The sequence below is a fragment of the Juglans microcarpa x Juglans regia genome, chromosome 1D (genome assembly GCF_004785595.1).
Source record: "Juglans microcarpa x Juglans regia isolate MS1-56 chromosome 1D, Jm3101_v1.0, whole genome shotgun sequence".
Classification (NCBI taxonomy): domain Eukaryota; kingdom Viridiplantae; phylum Streptophyta; class Magnoliopsida; order Fagales; family Juglandaceae; genus Juglans; species Juglans microcarpa x Juglans regia.
The window spans coordinates 27278209-27299185 of record NC_054594.1 but is presented as its reverse complement, the minus strand read 5'-3'; positions in this window follow the sequence as shown (position 1 = coordinate 27299185).

Below are 20977 nucleotides of genomic sequence, written 5' to 3'. Positions count from 1 at the left end.
GTAAAATATAATTTGGCCTAACAATGACTTAATTTCTGAAGACTCTTCATAGCAGCTTCTAGATTTATAATCATACACATAACATGACTTTCTGAAAGACTTTACATACATATATCGTCACAGATTCATATAGCATACGTATTCATCATTAACATGAGTGGAAGCATATATAATCATGGCAAACATATAACGTGAATGCATAATATCTTGTTTATCTTGTCTTAACATGGAGTGAAACACGCTTGGCTCCGTGTTTCACCTAACTTGCATAATATGGAGTGAAACACGCTTGGATTCGTGTTTCACTTAACTTGTAGTTAACCACGCTTGAGTCCGTGGCACTGTAAGATTTCTTATCTTTCTTAATGCATAAGAATTTATTGGGCTTCATGAACATTTCTAACATGGCATATTCTTGTACATGGCATAGCATAACATGACATAATATGACATATTCTTGCACATGGCATAGCATAGCATGGCATATTCTTGTATATGACATAGCATAGCATGACATATTCATGTACATGGTATAGCATGACATAACATAACATGGCATTTTCTTATACATGGCATAGCATAACATGACATGACATAACATACTCTGAACATTTTATGACATTCCATGGCATACATGATCTAGGTACTACATGAACATGGCATACATGATCTAAGTACTACATGAAAATGGCATACATAATCTAAGTATTACATGGACATGGCTACTCCATTATATGGCATACTTGACTAGAATTACTACATGAGCATCTCATGGCTTTCATATGATTTTAGTAACATTTAATCAATCGAATAACAAATTCATTCATTCAAGCATAATCTCATATTTCATCAAAGATCGTAAAAGGAATCTAATCTTGACTTGCCTCTTAGCATAGCATAGTTAACCATCATAAGCACATCATACTTTCATTTATAACAATAATATTCACAGTACACATGCATTTATATGATAATATTATTTACCTTTTAAAGTTGCTTCCACTATCTCATGTCGTAATTCGTGAACTTTTAAAGAAACACTAGCCGATTGGGCTTAAGGCGCAAGGAAAATAGAGGCTCAGGAGGTTACACAACAAGGGTTAAAAGGGCATCCAGGTAATTACAGAATTAGTGGAGGGGATTTTTGGGAAAGGCTAAAAACAAAACACATGAAAGGGGACACATCTTACGGTAAGACTAGGTTGAGGGGTATTTGAGTAAAACTTATAGTAATGCATGGGTATTTTAGGGACGCTGAAACAAAATAATAAAAGGAAGGAGACTTTCTTACGGGAGGGGAGGTTGTGCGATAACTCACCGAGAGGGGGTTGAGTGCAACGGCAGCTCTGGGTGGCTAGTAGTGACCAGCGACGCGGCTGGTGTCTCTAGGCAGTGGTGCGACACAAAAGAAAAAAAAGGGGTGAGAGAGTTAGAGAGAGGTTCTGTCTAGCCGATAAGCACTAGGGAGGGAAATGGTAGCTGACGGCAATGGGCTTATCGGAAGGGAGTGGGCTCGACGGGGTTGGGTTGGTCGGTGATTTTTGTGGTGGTGTGGGAGGTGGTCCGACGAGGTGGCTGTTGGCTGACGGTGGCTGGGAACAAATGCAGGGGCTGTTTTTTATTCTCAGTGGGGAGAAAACAAAGACCCAGAGGACTTATGGGTTACTCACGTCATGGATGAAGGAGAGCTTACCATCGACGTGCTCTATGGTAGTTTCCGACGAGGTGGCTGACTTGGTCTGAAGAGTAGTACTAGGGTGGCTATTGGGAAGTGGTTTTCTCTGTCTGACGAGGCTGCTATGGTGGCTAGTGTGTGAAAGTTTCATGGTTTTTGCTAAGGGTCTCGTGGGTTTTATAGATGAGGGATAGGAAGCTGTTGTGAGTAATTGAGGAGGGGTTTGAGTTTGACAAAACTTTGGAAAACTACTCCCACAAGGAAAGGAACACTTGAGAGGACATTAGAGTTTTGAAGTGTTTGAGTTAGGGATAATTTCAAATCAAGAAACTCCCAGACCAAACAGAAAGATAAAAGAGGCGTATAGTAGAGAAATTTTATTCAAAACAAATTATTGTCCCCAACATATTTGATAAAGTAATAACAATAAAGATAACAATAAAATAGTAGTAGTAGTAGTAGTAATAATAATAATAATAATAATAATAATAATAATAATAATAATAATAATAAAATCACACTTTTGGGGTCGGGGTGTTATAGGGATGAGAGTGATCAACAGGTATGGAAAGAGTGGAGAGGCAGTAAAGATTACCTGCTATGTTTGAATATGGTGTGGTCGAGGAGCTGGTCTTAGTAGTATCTGGTTTGGTAGGAGCAGGTGTAAGTGTAGGCAGAATTGGTTTTTGTCCCAAGTTTATCTAAGGACATTGAACATTGTCAAGAGCCATGAGGTGTTGTGCTTGTGCCTGAGAGAGGTCCAATTGAGAGGCACTTGGAGCAGGTGCTTCATGTCTTGAGGCAGTAATCTGAACAGCAACTTGATTTACAGAATAAGGTGCAGTAGAAGTGTTCCCAATTCTTGGTTTGGCAAATTTGAAGTTTGGTGGGAACCCCACTAACTTGTAGCATTTTTCCTTTGTATGTCCAACCTTACCTCAATGGTGGCAAACCAAGTCTGATCTGTCCTTTTTCTTCAGAAAATTTTGGTAGGAAAGTAAGGCATAAGGTTCTAAGGTGGGCAAGGTTGTGTTCCTTGCCTATCTTTGTCTTTCCACTTGCAAAATTAGTGAAAAGGTTTTATCCAGTGAAGGCAAAGGACTTAACAAAATGATTTGTCCCTTCATACCATCATAACTTTCATTTAAGCCAATTAAAAACTGAAACACATAATCTCCTTATTGGACTTCATGAACATCTTTCAAGGCATCACAAGTACACTTTCCACATGAACAACATGGAAGAGGTCTATAGCTATGCAATTCTTCCCAAATAGCATTAAGTTGTGTGAAGTAATCACTTACAGAGATGTATCCTTGTACAATGCCACTTAGCTTATTTGAAGGTGGTAGATTTGAGCCTCACCAGGTTGTGTAAAACGCTCCTTAAGCTTGTCTCATACCTGCTTGGCTGAAGTCATGAAGAAGACATTGGATGCAATGTTTTTTGAGACAAAGTTTAGAATCCATGCAAGGAAGATGTTGTTGCATCTTAGCCATGAAACATAGGAAGAATTTGATAAGTTAAGGGTGGTGATTGTGCCATCCAGGAAGCCTGATTTGTTCTTGATAGAAATAGTAAGCAGAAATGATCTACTCTAAGAAATGTAGTTTGAACCAGTTAATGGGGGTGAGACAATGATAGTGTAAGCATTGTCACTATGATATAGGAAGAAGGGACTATTCGGATCCTCAAGGGAAGAAGGAGATGCAGAAGAAGATGAGGTTGTCATGATTAATGAGATGAGGTTTGTTTGCAAGTTAATGAAACATAGCAGGAAAGATGTCCTACTTTGATACCATGTTAAAACATGAACAGAAACTCGAAATGCATAAGTAGTGTAGAGAAAAATCTCATTCTCATTGATATGAAATTAATGATACAAAATCTACTTTTATTTATACATTACAAAAGCAGAAAGAAAAAGCTCTAAAACTAACTTTAAACCTTCTATTTAGTTACAAGTAATCTATTGCAGCTTTATGGACAACATGGTTTAGGCAGTGCTTTACATGTTGATTTCCTAACATTTCTTTGTGTGCAGCCATGTATTTCACATATGATCCCTTACTTTTCTATGATAACACTTACCTCCTTTTTCTGTTGCTTTTCTTTTTTGCTTTGCTGTTGATTTTCACTTCTCTTTTCCTGCAATGTGCTTTACTTCATCTTTTGTTGCTGCATGCATTTCTTGGTCATTGCAAGGTACTTCATGTTTGTTTTTACTGCTGCATATATTTCCTCGTGTGTTGTAACTTTGTTGCTCAGTGTCCTCATGTCTTTCTTGCTTGCATTCATCCTCCTCTTTATGTTTTACTTCATGATACAAACTACAAAATCGTCTCCATTTGAGAATGAAAAGTTCTCAAATAATATGTATTTATTTTGATGAATTAATATCCGTGTGAATGAAAATTTCTCAAATACTAAAAAATCTTTAGAAATTTCTCAAATAATATAATAGTACTTTATTTTCCGAGTAGAAAATATATATATGGAATATAAAATCACCAATAAATTAGGGATTAAGCTACATAATGATTTTAAGTATTTATTAAATAATATGTAGAAAATTTCCATCTAATAATCCTAATAATTTTGAAAATTATAATGGTGTCTTCATAATTGATAATTAATAAATATTAATCTTGAAAAATTTCGAATTATAAATAAATTTGGGGAAAAAAAGGTGGAAAATTAATTTTTAAATGATTTGGGAGAATCTCCAATCAATAATTTTGCTTAATTAATAAAATATATAAATAAAATAATTGAAGTAATGAGACGTATTAATTATGTCCTTGAAATGCCACTGAATGATCAATTCCAGCTTGGATCGGTCTGATGACATCCGACATGACGCAAATTATTCTGTAGGTCTGGTGTCGACGTTCGATACATGACGAGGGATGCCAACTAATTACATGATTCGTAACAATGCTCAAAGTAGAGTCAACGAACACGTACATGAGGGACGCAAATTAATTACAAACTGTATAATATCAACCACAGTAGTAGTTTGCCTTACTTTTTTAAATGAAATACTAACAGACAAGTCAATAATTACTTGTAACAAATCATCATTACACAAACAATGCAATATGGAACTTCAGCATTTAAAATAGCCCAAGTATGGAATTAGTACTTCAGCGTTTAAAATATCTAATTATTGTTTTACCAATATTTAATAGGAAATCAATCGGAAAGAACCCTAGAGTTTTGGATTTAGATCCATTAGTGTTTGTCCAAATTCTAGGATCTAAAGTGAGAGAAGAATAGATACATCGTTTATTGAGCATTTAACTTTATCTAAAAGAGTCACTCGGATAGCCATAAATGTGTTGAGATCCACTTTATACATTTATCTATCTCCCACTATATACATTAGAGTTCCTACTCGAACTCCGAATGATCCAAAACTTAAGAGTCCTATTCTTCCTTTTACGTTTACTCGAAACAAAAACTGGATAAACAGACGACATAAGAATGAAAGAGAGGTGAATTTTAATTTGAGTCCAGTTCTGCCAGCTCCTATTTTATTAGTCATTTTACATATGTTGTAGGGTTTTGGGTCTCATTCCTTGATTAGGAGTGAGTTCTTATGACAGCAAAATATTTGATCATCAAACTTCTTACGAATAGATATTACAGCAAAGATACAAGGAAAAATATGATTTGACAAGTGCGGCAATGAAAAAGAGAATGCATGAAGTGGCTCAAAGATCTGTGGGAATAGATGATTCTTGTGGATTTTAGATCGGCATGATAAGGAGTGAGTTCGAGCTTTTGGAATCTGAATGCTTTGTTGTAGACCAACGTCCAATCGTTTTTAATGCTCTAATGTTCTTCATTCTGATGGATAGCTTTCACGTGGGCGATGATGACTTCTTGGGCTGCTTAATGGGTACGTAATTGGGACCCTCGGCAACATGCATGTACCCATCTCAAATCTTAACTATTGGGTAAATAGGCCATATGGCCAGAACTTGGAGCATCATAAAGCCCACCGCTCTGAGCAATGAACCTGGGTTGCGGGCAAGCAGCTTGCATGCAGGCACCTTTCTCGCCCAATGGATGAGTAATTTAGCTCGTCCCGAGTCATAAGTTTGGCGGATGCTTGCCGCCCAACGCTTGGAGCACCACAACGAGCGATGGAGCTTCCCACCAAACACAAAAAATGACAAGCAATAAAGCTTACTAGAGCAACAAACTTAACGGGTACGCAGAGCAACAAACGTCGTGAGCAATGGACCTTGTTCGGATAGCCATATAGGGTGTGCAATTATCTCGCCCACACCGTAACATCAAATGGCAAGCAATGGAGCTCGCCCTTAATCAACAAGCAAGCCGAGCACTTTGTCAATCCTCGATCAAAGAGAATTCCTCCTAAGCGAGCACTATAACTTGTGTCGAGTGACAAAGAGGCTCACTGGCGAGGAAAGAAGCTTGCCCCTGAACAATGATGCTTGTCCTCGCCTGGGTGGTTTCCCTCAAACTTGCTATTTAAATATTATTTATGGTGACAAGTCTAGATTTGAATATTCCCTCCATAAAGCTCATTAGAGTTCTACATGGCTTCAAAGAGAATGAACGACATGGACAGAAAAGTTTGTAAAAAGCACACTTTGCTAGCCGATATTTAATCAACAATGCCCATGCGTCCTGGGCTCAACAATGACTCCCGATACATGCAAGAAAAATAAAGAGGATACGTATGCATGACATATCATAACAAGAATCTCTCAAGGACGGACAACCTCCATTAGGCAAAAACCACTCAAAGATGGACAATCTTCATCAAGCAAAAATCACTCAAAGATGAGCAATTTCTATCTAGTAAAAGTTACTCAGCGAAGGACAACGATCTCTATCAAGAAGAAATTGAAAACAATAGCTAAAGGGTCATTGATTGCCTCCCTCAAACTCTCTGTTTGAATTTTATTTTCACTAACAAATTTAGATTTTGGAGATTTTCCGCATAAAACTCCTCGTATGTCCATGAGATTTGTAATGAATGAATAAACAGAAACACAAAAATGGACAAGTGACACACCTTCTCCCTAGTCTTAGCCAAAAGTAATTTTGGGCAATCCAAATCTCAGACAATAGCCCTAAGGCTAATAAAAGAAACAAATAGGACACAATGGTGATCAATCCCAGCCAAACAAAATTCTTGAAACCCTGGTCACTTGACTTGAAGCACCAATTGAGGCGTCGCCCTTGAGTGCTCCTCAAGCACTCAGCTATCTGCACTAGAGTAGACTACCCAAGAAAACTTGATTGGGCGCGCAGAATCTTCATTATCATCAAGTCAATTCCGTCCTCAAGCCTCACCTAGGTGCCTCAAGCCGTACTTGAGCACTACAGAAACTGGATTCTTACCAAACGCAAGGCATCTTGGCTCAGGTTTGCACGTCTCAAACTTGTGGTCCGGATTATTTACACTAAGCAAATTGATTTTTAGTGAATATGTCTCAAAATAGTCAGGCCTGCCTAACACTCGGACGCCTCACAAAACAAGTGACCAAGGTTCACACGCGCCTCACAAAATGTCAACCATTCATTATGTATATAAGCCTCTGTTATTGACCCCTTAGCTCGGACTTTATTCCCAACAGTACGCTTTAGCTTAACCAAAAATCTCTCAAATGGATACATACAACGAAATTGCACCGGTCTACCTAAAAGTAGCTCTCGAGGTAAATGCATTGCTAAGTGGACCATTATGTCAAAAAATGATGGTGAAAAGATATGCTTGAATTTACATGGTATTAATGCAATGTCGTCTTCCATTTTCCAAAGCACATCTCGATCTAGTACCCGAGAGCACAAATCCTTGAAAAACATGCATAGTTCAGTTATAACAATACATACATTAGAAGTAAACTTCCCACGAATTCCTATTGGTAACAATTTTTGCAAAAATAAGTAACAATTATGACTTTTCAACCCACTTATTTTTCATTCATCAGGGCTCACGCATCTACCAAGATATGACATATAGCCGCTTGGCAATTTCACACCTTGCAACCATTTGCAAAAGTCTATCATCGTCCCTTTTCATCATAAAACATGCATGCGGCATAATCACCCTATTGTCTTCCACATGCAAATAGAGATTATGTTTAATTTTCATTCTCTCGAAATATTTCCTTGTCCTAATCATGTCCTTCATCGAAAGTCAAGGTAAGTGATTCGGATAGCCATACGGCTGATCCTGCTCTCCCTGACGAGGAAGCTGAGCCACCTGCTCGCCTATCATCCTTCTTGGGAAAGGGAGTTAAGTTGTTCAGGCAGTTTGTTATTGAACCCGCTCCCACCTGTTGATGCCTATGAGGAAGGTAAATTTTGAGTGACCAAGGACAGACCTCCACTCCTCTGCGAGGGGGACAAGGAAACCTTTTAGGCCTACCTTTCCCTATACGACCCTACAGGAGGAAAGTTAATAATGGAGTCCCCGTTTAGTACAATTGACTTTGTTGATGGAACTTCATTGATTTTTTCGTTGCAGTGTCAAGTCGTACAAAATAGAATTCACACCACAGAAAATAATTGCGTTAGTGAAATATAATTCACACAAGTTTGTAAGAAGACAAACTGGAGCATGTAGTTGCCATGATTGATTTTTTGCCCGCTGTTATTTGATTTCTCCCTTCTTCCTCTTCTTTCTTCTTCTTCTCTTTTTTTTTTCTTTTTTTTTTCTTTTTTTGCTTGTCTACTGCTTGACCGAAGTTGTCTGCAATGGTTTCTTCGTTTCTTGTCTTCCTTTCTACTCCTTTTTATTTTCACTTCTTTCATCATTTCATTTTTTTATTTATTTTTGTTGTTGTTCATCCGCTGGACTTGTTAACTATGAAGCTAAGGAAACGTCAGCAATGTTGCATATATGTCGCAATGTGTATATGTCTGCAGTGCATGGCGCACATGTAGTGGCCGTGTATCCTTTGACCATGTGGATGAGCAGGCATATAGTGACCATTCGGGCCTTTGCCCTGATGCATGTTGTGCCTGCAGTGACCGTGTGGAACTTAGTCGTGGTGCATGGCATGCATGCAGTGACCAAGGAGATTAAGCCTTGGGGCTTAGTGGGCCTAAAGAGGTTGTTGAGATCATGAAGTTCTTTTAGCCGTTCTGTATGGAGGCCGCATAGAGTGGTAGTTGTACTTGGCCGCATTGTGTGGCCGTGGAGAGTCTTTGAAGTTGTTGTCGTGGAGTTTTTACCGCAATGCATGGAGGCCGTGGAGAGGAGGACCTCGGCTGCCATGTACATGGTCATGTGCATATGGCTGGGGAGAGGAGCCGTGGAGGTGAGGTTGTGGAGGTAAGGCTGCATAGTTGCTCTACTCGATCGCCGTTGCAGGTCAATGGAGAGTAGCAGCGCACGTTTCTGCTCACTGCGCATGCAACCCAACGCCTCTATCTGCAGTTGGGGTGGTTGGGAACTGCACCCAAGGAGGCAAACAAGGCCGGCGGACCACCGAGTGGTCGTCGGTGGCTCTAACATGCTGTGTAGAGGCTAGGCCAAAAAGGCCACAGTCACGGGTTTTCCCATTCATATCCCATGCAGGATTTCCATCACCAAGGAGATACACGGCGTCGAAGGTATGTTCGGCAACCACCAGGCAGATCCTAGTTCCGCCAAGGCGTGCCCGTGGCTTACGGGTGCATTTTTCATGCGCCTTTCTGTGCAGTTCAAACGGGAAGGCCCCCTGCCGATGGGGGCCTATTGGTACTAGACAAAAACTACCGGCAATCCATGTGGTGGTCTCCAGCGGGTGAACGGGCCCCTCGCGGCAGGGGGGAGTTTCCAGGGTGCACTATGCATGGCACTATGCGTGCCATGCATAGTTTGAACTTGCATTGCATTGTGCAATTAAGTGAACAGTGCCCGACTTCTGTGTATCCATGTATGCTCCTAGTGTTTTCCAAATGTACCACGTACTCAAAAGCACATGCAATGTCATTTACTGCTTAAGTGGTCGGGAAGTTTTGGTTCCTGGCCCTTCATGCTAAAAATATACAGAAGGTGCGTTGCACTTTTTATCACACTTCTCTTGTAGTAATGATTTTCATAAAAATAAAAGTGAGAAGACTGAAGATACTTATCTGAAAATTTTTTATCTATTCCTTTGTTATGAGCTTCGCATTTTCTTTGTAGAGCATTTGCACTTAGTCACTCAGCTTCGTCACTCATTCCTCCACAATTACCAGCCTTATTTTCAGCCTTGCCTCCATAACTTCCTTTGTATCGCTTCCTAGTCGACTGGAACGGGTTGTCACAAACATACGAAGGATACGCAAGATATTCTATTATGATCTCACAGACGGTGCCATTGTTGATGTCGTATTTCGCATGCCCTTGGGCCAGGCCCTGGCAACTCAGGTCTTTGGAGCTAGACCTCGATCGATGCTACGTGTGAGCCCCTGGCAATGGTTCGATGCGGCTATACGGCGTCGGTTCCTACATTCTTAGTGATGAACAGTTTTTAAATGAAGAAAATAAATAGATGAACATACAGATTTTATGTGGTTTAACACTAGGTCTACGTCTACGAGGATTTGGGGAGAGGAGATTCTACTATAATAAGCCTATTTATAGTCTCTCATAGTCTCTCATTTTTTACAGCAACATATCAAGGTTTTTCTTTCTTTCTCTTTTCTCAAGTTGTTTCACAACATTCATTGGCCTTTTTCTGTTCTTACATTTTGCTTTTCAATTTTTTTTTTATATATATATATAATTGATTTTTACCAAAACTAGTATTACATCTTGGGGCCTCAATAGGGGTGGGGCCTTACGCAATTGCCCAGTCAACTCCTTAGCCGGGCCTTCTAGAGTTTTTTTATTCATCATTTTCACATACAATACATCAAATTTTTTTCTTTTTTTTTCAATTTTTTTAATTTTATTCTTCTTAAACTAATTGAATTCTTTTACTCATCACCTTTATACCACATATTTGATAAAAAATAAAAAATAAAAAATATATATTGTGTTGTGTGTGGAAACGATAGAATAAAATTTTTCTTTTTTAAATCCAACAATTTAGAATAACTTGTGCACTTGATGATTTTTTAAGGATGATATGTAGTGTCAAACAAGAGCTTGAATATATATCATTGATCTTTTGGAGGCCTCACACCTTGATCTCCCGGCCCATTCCATTTATGCTTTTCCTTTACAGCTTTTAACTGTATAGATTCTTGTACTTCCAGGTGGAAGTCCTCGCGACCGACGCTTCAAGGATGGCATGTCGTCCTCCCAACTTCTGCATACTCCTCCCCTTGCTGCATGCGTTCAAGCAGGGAAGACAAGCTTTCAACCCCCCACGACAATATGCAGGACAGGATGTATCATGTGTGGGTGCCATCAGTGGCCATCTTTCGGGAACATTTACCATAATAATAATTTTTTTATATAAATATGTATATATATATATATATATATATATTGATCGTATACATGAATGATAGATACAGAGAGGCATATATTAAACATAATATATAGAAGCGGTAGTAAAAATATATCAACATGTTTATTAACCTGAAAATGTTTTGAGGCATATTATGATGCTAACATATCATAAATTATATCTCCACAGAAGAAAACTCAATATTTCCATTCAAATTAAGTACCTATGAACATAGAAAATAGCAAGAAAAATGTTGAAGGGAATAAGATATAATAGAAAAATGTTTTAAATCATATACTTTCTTTAGGAGGCTCCATATCTTTAGGAAACCTCTTTGTGCGATTTAGTTTTCTAGGGTTTACATGGTAGCTTCCGCCGCACCCTGTTGGGTCCTACGCCAGTGGGGTATTTTTCTGAGGGTGGTGTTTGTCACAAGTCCTTTGCTCATGCATTACGTGGGGTTTCTACATCTTCTACATATAAACTTCCTATGCGGTATCCTGTTGATGTGAATGGGGAAGTTGGTTTTGTTTTTTCTGAGGTAGAGATGAATAAAGCAGTGGAGGATTTTCGATATGCATTGGTTATGAAATTTATACATTCCAAGCCTTCCATTGACATGATCAGACTTTCGATTATCAAGACGTGGGGTTTGTCGGAGATTCCAACCATTAGTTTCATAGATGCTTTCCATGTGTTGATTCAGATGAGGAACGAGAGCGACTTTATGCATGGATGGTCGCGGGAGGGCAACTTTTGGCTGGGAGTTCCTTTCGGCTCTTCCGTTGGACAAAGGATTTTAATCTGAGCAAGGAGCCATCTCTAGCCTCTCAATGGCTTTTTCTTCCAGGTCTTCCGATGCATATGTATAGATCTGATTGTTTATAGATTCTTGCTACAAGGTTTGGCCGGTATTTGGGAATGGATAATGCTACGATAAATCGGTCTCGGGCTACGGGTGCAAGGCTGTGTGTGGAGTTGGACCTTTTGGCGGACCAGGTGGAGCGATTTCCGATTGTTGTCTCTGCAAGCCATAAAATATGGCAGGAAGAAAGGTATGAAAAACAAGGTTTCTATTGTGATAAATGTCATAGACAAGGGCATTCTAAGGTGGTATGTCGAGCGGGGAGAAGAAAATATCTACGGGTGTTAATGGAAGCAATAAGGAACGACATGGTCCTAGACCAGAAGTTTGGCGGATGAAGAAAACAGATCAGGAGAATGAGAAGGAGATTAATGGCAATTCGAAGGAGGTCTGTCAATATGCTAGTGTAAAACAGATTAGTCTTGTTGGGGAACGGAGAGGTGAAGGTAATATAAAAGGGCGGTTGGGACTGTTCCGACTACTGATCCTCAGAGGGAAGTGGAGGAAGGGGAAATCGTGCATGACGAGGTTAATGATTTAGTGGGAACAGGGGTTGTGCGTGAGGAGTATCAAGGGACAAATATGTGGAAGAACTTTCTGTTGAAATTGAGCAGGTTGCTAATAGAAGTGTTGGCCAATGTTTGGAGGTACAGGAGGCAGATGTATTGATAGTAGACGGACAGAGGTTGGTGTGCGACGTGCCAGTGCAGATTCATGATGTGGTTTCCAAAATATTGCAAGAAGAATGTCGGTTTTCTAATGTGAATGTGACTCATGAGTGTGAATCTGATCGGGAAATGGAGGGAAGTGCGCCGGAGAAGTTATCGTTGGTAAAAGGCTATAGCTCGGATAAGGATGTGCAAGATCACATTCTAAAACCGAGTTCTAATGGGAAAAGTGCGGAGAAATCTCATCGGATGGTCACTCGTTCGAATAAACTTAATTTATGATTAGTAAAATTTTAGTTTGGAATGTGCGGGGGTTGGGCTCGTTAAGAATCAGTTAAAGAAGCTTGTGAGAGATCTGGTGCCTTCTTTGGTGGTTCTTTCTGAACCATTCGCTGAGGAAAATATGATGTTTAGGTGGGCGAGTTTTTTGAGTTTTCCAAATTATTGTGCCAATGAGTCTGTGGGGGGGAAGATTTGGATTTTTTGGAGTGACGACGTGAAGTTTGAGGTGATTCATATGTCAGGTCAACTTGTTTCTGGTTTTTTTAGCTTTGAAGAACAGAGTTTTTTGATGTCTTTTGTCTATGCAAAATGCCGTCAATCTGATTGCAGAGAGCTATGGAGGGACCTGGTGCTTGTTAAGAGGGAGGATATTCCTTGACTAGTAGCGGGTGATTTTAACATTATACGGGATGATTCTGAGTGTATGGAGGCAATCCAAGGCCTTTATTAGCTATGGAGGAGTTCAATTCGTGTTTGGACAGTTGTGGTCTTCTGGATATTGGAGTGAATGGAAGGAACATGTCTTGGTGTAATGGACATGGAGGTTCATCTAGAAGCTGGGCAAAGCTGGACCGAGCTCTATCGAATGCGGCTCTTTTGCAGAATTTTCCAGATATTTGCTATGAATATGGCAAAAGAGTGTCGACCATAATCCTGTGATCATTCGGTTCAAAGGGAGGTTTGTAGATATGGACCTTCCCCTTTTCGATTCCAGAATATGTGGGGTACGCATCCGGATTTTCGAAAGTGTGTTGCGGAAGCTTGGAGGGATGATGCTCAGGGATCGGGTTTAGTTTGCTTAGCGACAAAACTCAAAAGAACTAGGGGGTCATTCGAAACTGGAATCGGCAGGTCTTTGGGCGTGTTAATCACGTCATTAAGCAATTATAGGAGCGTAAGGAAGGATTGGTGGTCCAACTTCAGGGAGGGTACTCATCAGAAATAGAGGAAGAATTTTTTTCTAATGAAATTAGAGTTGGAAGCCTGGGAAAAGAGAGAGGAAATTCGTATAGCTCAACAGGCTAAGAAGAAATGGTTAGTGGAAGAGGATAATAATTCTAAATTGTTTCATGCTTTTGTGAATCAAAGGAGGAAAAAGTCCTTTATTTCATCATTGTCACTGTCGGATGGGGAAGTTCTTCAGTCTCCCGAAGCTGTTCATGAGGGTGTTGTGCGTTACCTTCATGCCTTTTTTAACTGGTGTAGGGATTAATGAAAGAGCAGATAGAGGTGATATTATTTTTCCTGTCATTTCTGAGGAAGAGAATTTGGTTTTATGTAGTGCACCCACGGAGGTGGAGGTAAGACATGCTATTCTTTCTATCCCTAGACAGAGTAATCCAGGTCCGGATGGATTTGGTTCTGCGTTTTTTCAAGATTATTGGGATATAGTAAAAGAGGAGGTTGTCAAGGCGGCTAGGGATTTTTTTAATGGGTCTCCTTTGCCTAGATTTTATTCGGCATCTTATATTGTGTTGATTCCAAAGGTCTCTAATCCTCAAAGTTTTGATAAATTTAGGCCCATTAGCCTTTGTAGTGTTAGTTATAAAATTTTTTCTAAGGTTCTGGTTGCATGCATGACAGGACTATTATCTAGATTGATATTTCCGGAACAAGGAGCTTTCATTCCAAGTAGAAGTATTTTTGACAATATTACTTTGGCACAGGAAATGGTGCATTCGTTGCACAAGAATTCTAATGGTGGAAATGTGATGTTGAAGGTGGATATGGCTAAGGCCTATGATAGGGTGGATGTAACACCCCGTATTTTAGTGTATTTTTGCTGAAGGATTATTTTTAATAATTCAAAAATTTATTCTCTTATTTTATAATTATTGGATATTTTAAATGGGTTATTTTATGATCTTTAAATTGTGAAAAAATTAAATTGTTATGTTTGCTTAATATTTATTTACTGTTGTACATTTAAAGTGTTCTCCTTTTAAATTAATTGATTGTGGGATTTAATTATTTTATTTTCATTGTATCATTACGTTTAATTTAATTTAATTGATTTACTGTTTTAAAATCTTTTTCGTTGGATCATTTTCTGTGACCCAAGATGTGAGGATTGGACCTCATTTCTTTCCCTTCATTTTTCTTTTTCTCCTTTTTATTTTCTTTCTTTTCTTTTTCCCCAGATTTCCCCCCCATCCTGAGCGACTCACTCTCTCTCTCTCTCCGTCCGATTTCGTCTTCCACCCAGCCCGCCGCCAGTGGCCGACACCGCCCCCTCCGTCCAACTCCCCACCGCCCGGCGACCCTTTCCCTTAAATCTCAGTTCCTCCATCGCCTGCGTTCTCCTCCACGCACGGCTTGAAGCTGCGACCTTCTCTTCCTTCGCGGGCCGCAGTCGCGCCACCTCTAGCCACCATCTCTTCACCACTTCATCCCCGACCCCTTGGCAACCCAATGGACCCAACCTCGGCTCCGATCCGTCACCGGTGAAGCACAACCAAGCTGATCTCCGATTTCGGCTTTTTGGCCTTAAAACCGCCCTTTGCGCTGCCACCCACGGCAAACCACCACCACCATTGGCTTCACAGACCTCTCTAGGCCCTACCCTATCAATTTCGGGTCTTAGTTTGTCCCCATTCAAAAGTGGGTATTTGAGACCCATGGCCACAGTGTATTTTACACTGTTACGTTCCTGAGTCACCACTTCTTGCACCTCCGTGATCCTTCGAAAATCATATTATAGCGCTGTAAGTATTTTTCCAAAGAACTATTGTGATTTAATTATATTTTTGCTCTAACTCATATTATTGTGATCTGGTTGGACATGCCGGACTGAGTCCGAGGAGTTTGGGGGTGGAATGGACTATGGACGGAGTTGTGTGATTGTTTGGTATTGTGAATTGTTGGTTGTTGGTTTTGGTGTTCATGTACATAGCATATTGCACACATGATCATATTTGTAAAGGAAATTGGGTTTTCGTATACATGCATCATGTTCATGTATTTCATGAAAACTGGGTTTTCATGTGTTAAAGGATTTTGGGTGCGTATGTATCACGACCCCAAGCCGAGATGGGGTATTATCTTGGTGGAGCTCCTCTGGTCACTCGGAAGTGGAATATACTGAGTGACGTCCCCTAGATTGTCGCTAGGCAACGATGGGATCGAACGAGATGGTCTCGTGCCGACTCTGTGGCCCCTTTGGTGGTGGGGGCTTGAGGATGCTTGGCCACGTACGCGCTGGGCGCGGAACTGGGCATCGCTACGAAGCCAGGACGTGCGGATGATCCCTAGGGGAGATCATGGTGCATTGGTTAATGGAATATTGGGTTATTTTCTGGGAAAATGACAGAGTATTGTTTTTGGGTCAAAATTGGATTTTGGCGTGTGTTGGAAAATATCTATTTTCGGAAAAAATAGTATTTTTGGATTTAATGTATATCTCATCATATGCATGCATGTTAGTAGCATTAATGTATTTTTATCTTGTGGTTATTTGAGTTATACTTACCTACGGTACCATTTTGTGGTAACGCAGATTTTGATGCAGAAGAGGATGAGGGTGAGCCTGAGGAGTCGGCTCCACCCGAGGAGTGATTGGATCACTCGTTTTTGGTTGGGACTTGTAAACATTTATTATGGATGACTGTATAATTTTTAAACCTTTTAACTGATTGTTTAAATTGTATTAACAATTCTGGTACTTAGTTGTATTAATTATCCGCTGCGTTATTTTTGTACACCGTTGTATGTACACACACTTGGCACTAACGTTGGGATGTGTGACCCTGTTGTCATCATCCCGGTGTCTCGATTCCCGTGTCTCCTTACATGGGGGTCGTGGGCACCACAGGTGGTATCAGAGCAGTTAGGCTCTGGGTAAACCCACATGTCCCTTAGGAGAAGTACCAGAAATATTCTTTTAAAAATATAAGTTAAAATTATTTATTTTAAGGAATCTTTTAATATGGATTTGTTATTTATTTTTTTTATGTTATATTATTTTATTTTACTTTATCTTGGTTATTTTAGTGTTACTTTTGTTTTGTGTTTGATTTTGTTCGGGTGTTTAAACGGAGTTAAAGATTGCTATGATAGGAAGATGGTGAGACCAAGAAGGCAAGTTAATGAGCCCGAAGATGAATTACCAAGAGGTGATGGAAATTATGCCATGGCGAGGGCGTTGAATAGGATGACAGAGTTCCTTGAACAGAATTTTTGACCGCCGCAAAGAGATTTAAATAGAGCTGTCCATGTTGGGTGCACCTATGAGCACTTCCTAGCGCATAGGACTCCTGCCTTTACTAGGGAGGAGGATCCACTGTGAGCTAGGAGGTAGATAGAAGATCTTGAGAGAACATTTGAGGTTTGTTGGTGCACAGAAGCCCAAATGGTATTGCATGGAAGCTATATGCTGCAAGGTGAAGTGGCAAACTGGTGGCAGACCAAGCGGCAACTCCTAGAAATGGAGTTGGGATCTTTTGCTGCTGTGTCCTGGCAGCGATTCAAGAAGGGGTTCGACTACCGTTTCTTTCCTGTTGCGGTGAGACAGTAAAAGGCTCGGGAATTCAATAATTTGGTACAAGGAGACATGACGGTCGAGCAATATGCTAGGAAATTCATGGAGCTTGGGCGATTCGCTACTCACCTCATTGCCACTGAGGAGTTGCGGGTTGAGCATTTCCAGGAGGGTCTGCGCCATGATATACGCAGACAAGTGGCCTGTCTAGAGATTGTGGATTTTTAGAAATTAGTAGATTTGGCCACTATTGCAGAGCGGGAGAATACTTTTGTGGTAGGCTCCCCTCCAGGCCAGAAGAGGCGGAGTTTTGCTGGTGAGGGCAGTAGTTTTGGGTTACCGCAGAAGTTTGTTCAGAGGACTGGGGCCCGTTTGCAAGCAGCCTCTGGGGTTCGTGTAGGAGGTCGAGCTCCAGTTTGTAGCAGGTGTAATAGAGCCCATGAGGGTGACTATGGCCAAAGAGGGATCCAGTGCTTTAGATGTGGCCAGTGGGGTCACTTTGCTAGTGAGTGTCCCAGTCAAGCTCAAGGAAGTCAAGGAGGACGAGGAGGTCGATGAGGCGGGAGGAGCAGCCAGAGACAGTTGGTACAAGCCCGAGTATATGTTGTGACTCTTGGTGATGTGGATTATGGGGCTCTAGAGACCCACGATGCTGGGGTGATTACTGGTATGCTTTTAACTTAATTGTTGGACTTGATGTTTGGTGTGAGTTGGTTTTTGGATTTATCTGGTGTATGTATTTGCTTCAGGTAGAGTTCGTCTGTATGATTTTTATGCATGTACCTTGTTTGATTCTGGGGCGTCTCAATCTTTTGTGTCCGCTACTTTTGCGCAGATGTGCAATCTAGTCACCGAGCCGTTATCACAATCCTTGGTAGTGACTCTTCCAAATGGTGAGCTTGTCTGGTGCTCCCAGGTTGCTTTAGGCTGTCCTTTGGATTTTGGTGGGACGACATTTGATTTGGATTTGATTGTATTCAAGCTGCTTGGATTTGACATAATTTTAGGTATGGATTGGTTGCATCGATATTCTGCAAATATCAATTGTAAAAGTCGGATAATTGGCTTACAACCTTCGGATGCAGAGTATTTGGAATTCGTGGGAAGCAAGTTGAAAGCAAGACCTGCAGTTATATCCGTAATTCAAGCTAAGAGAGACATAGCATGTGTAGCAGATGTTTTTTTGGTTCAAATGGTGTCTACGCCATCCGAGAAGAAGTCTTTAGTGGATATTCCGATTGTGGAAGAATTCCCTGATGTATTTGTGGACGAGTTGCCCGGATTGCCTCCTGTTCGTGATTTGGAATTTGTTATTGATTTGGAACCTAGAGCGGCTCCTGTGCATAAGGCTCCTTACCGTATGGCACCGTCTGAGTTAAAAGAGTTGAAGACTCAATTGCAGGAACTTGTTGACAAATGATTTATTCAGCCTAGTACTTCACCATGGGGAGCTCCTGTTTTGTTTGTCAAGAAGAAGGATGGTACACTCAGAATGTGCATCGACTATCGGGAACTTAACAAGGTGACTATCAAGAATAAGTATCCTCTTCCTAGAATTGATGATTTGTTTGACCAACTTCAGGGAGCAGCTGTCTTTTCGAAGATTGATTTGAGATCAGGGTACCATCAGTTGAGAATAAGAGATAAGGAAGTGCCCAAGACTGCTTTCAGGACGAGGTATGGGCATTATGAATTTAAGGTGATGTCTTTTGGGTTAGCTAATGTCCCTGCCGCTTTTATGGATTTGATGAATAGGGTGTTTCGGCCTTTCTTGGATTCTTTTGTGGTGGTGTTTCTTGACGATATTTTGATTTATTCGCGAGATTTGGAAGAACATGCTTGCCATCTTCGTTTGGCACTTGGAAAATTAAGGGAGCATCAGTTATATGCTAAGCTGAGTAAGTGTGAATTCTGGTTGGAAGAAGTTAAATTTCTTGGACATGTGATTTCCCAGGAGGGAGTGGCCGTAGATCCTAGTAAAGTGGAAGCTGTTTTGTCATGGCCTCGCCCTTCAACAGTTCATGAGATATGGAGTTTCTTGGGACTTGCTGGTTATTATCGAAGATTTGTGGAGGGGTTTTCTCGACTATCTGGACCTCTCACTGCTTTGACCAGAAAGAATGTTGAGTTTGTATGGTCTGATAGATGTGAGAGAAGTTTCCTAGAGTTGAAGAGAATATTGACAACGACACTTGTTTTGGCACTTTCGGAGCCACACAAGCCATTTGTGATTTTTAGTGATGCATCTAAATTCAGGTTGGGATGTGTTCTTATGCAAGAAGATCGAGTTGTTGCTTATGCATCTCGCCAGTTGAAAATTCATGAGAGGAATTATCCCACCCATGATTTGGAATTGGCAACTATTGTTTTTGCTCTTAAGATTTGGCGGCATTATCTATATGGCGAAGTCTGTGAAGTCTATACCGATCACAAGAGTTTGAAGTATCTGTTTACTCAGAAGAATCTCAATGTGAGACAAAGGCGGTGGTTAGAACTGATTAGCGACTACCAATGTGAGATCAAGTATCATCCTAGAAAGGCGAATCTAGTCGCAGACACTTTAAGTAGGAAGTCTCAACAAGTGGAAGAAGTAGAGTCGTCAGATGTGGATTCTCTCCTTTGCAGGATGAGGAGACTCCTTATTGAAAGTTCGCAGCAGGAAAAATTATTATCTTCGGTTTTAGATGTCTGGGTTGTGGATTTTGAAGAATTGAAGACTATTCAAAGAAGGGATCCAAAGTTGTTGGCCATCAGAAAGAGAGTAAGAAAGTCTAAGGGACCCTTGCACTATAGTCTGGATAAGGATGGTATCCTTCGGTTTCGGGATCGTAGGGTGATTCCCCAAGATTCAGAATTTAAGGAGCGAATTTTGGCAGAGGCTCATGCGGCTCCTTATTCAGTTCATCCAGGAAGCACGAAAATGTATCGAGATTTAAAGAAAAATTACTGGTGGGAAGGAATGAAGGTGGATATTGCCATGTTTATCGAGAAATGCAACACGTGCCGTCAAGTTAAAGCTGAACATCAAAGACCTGCTGGTAGGCTTCAACCTCTCCCTATTCCTGAGTGGAAGTGGGATGACATTTCTATGGATTTTGTGGTGGGTTTGCCGAGGACTCCTAGTGGAAAGAACTCAGTTTGGGTGATTGTTGACCGGTTGACCAAGAGTGCCCATTTCTTGCCTATCAATAACACTGACTCTTTGGGTAAGTTGACTCGGTTGTATGTTAAGGAGATAGTGCGTTTGCACGGAGTGCCCAAGAGCATCGTGTCAGATCGGGACCCACGGTTCACGTCCCATTTTTGGAAGAGTTTGCAGGCAGCTTTAGGCACTAAGTTGAAGTTTAGCACTGCATATCACCTACAGACAGACGGTCAATCAGAGCGTACTATCCAGACTCTTGAGGATATGTTGTGAGCTTGTGTCTTGGAATTTCAGGGGAGTTGGGAGAATCACTTGCCACTAATCGAGTTTGCCTACAATAACAGTTTTCATTCCTCCATTCAGATGGCCCCGTATGAAGCTTTATATGGGAGGAGGTGTAGATCACCGTTGTGTTGGGATGAAGTCGGCGAAAGTAAATTGATTGGGCCTAA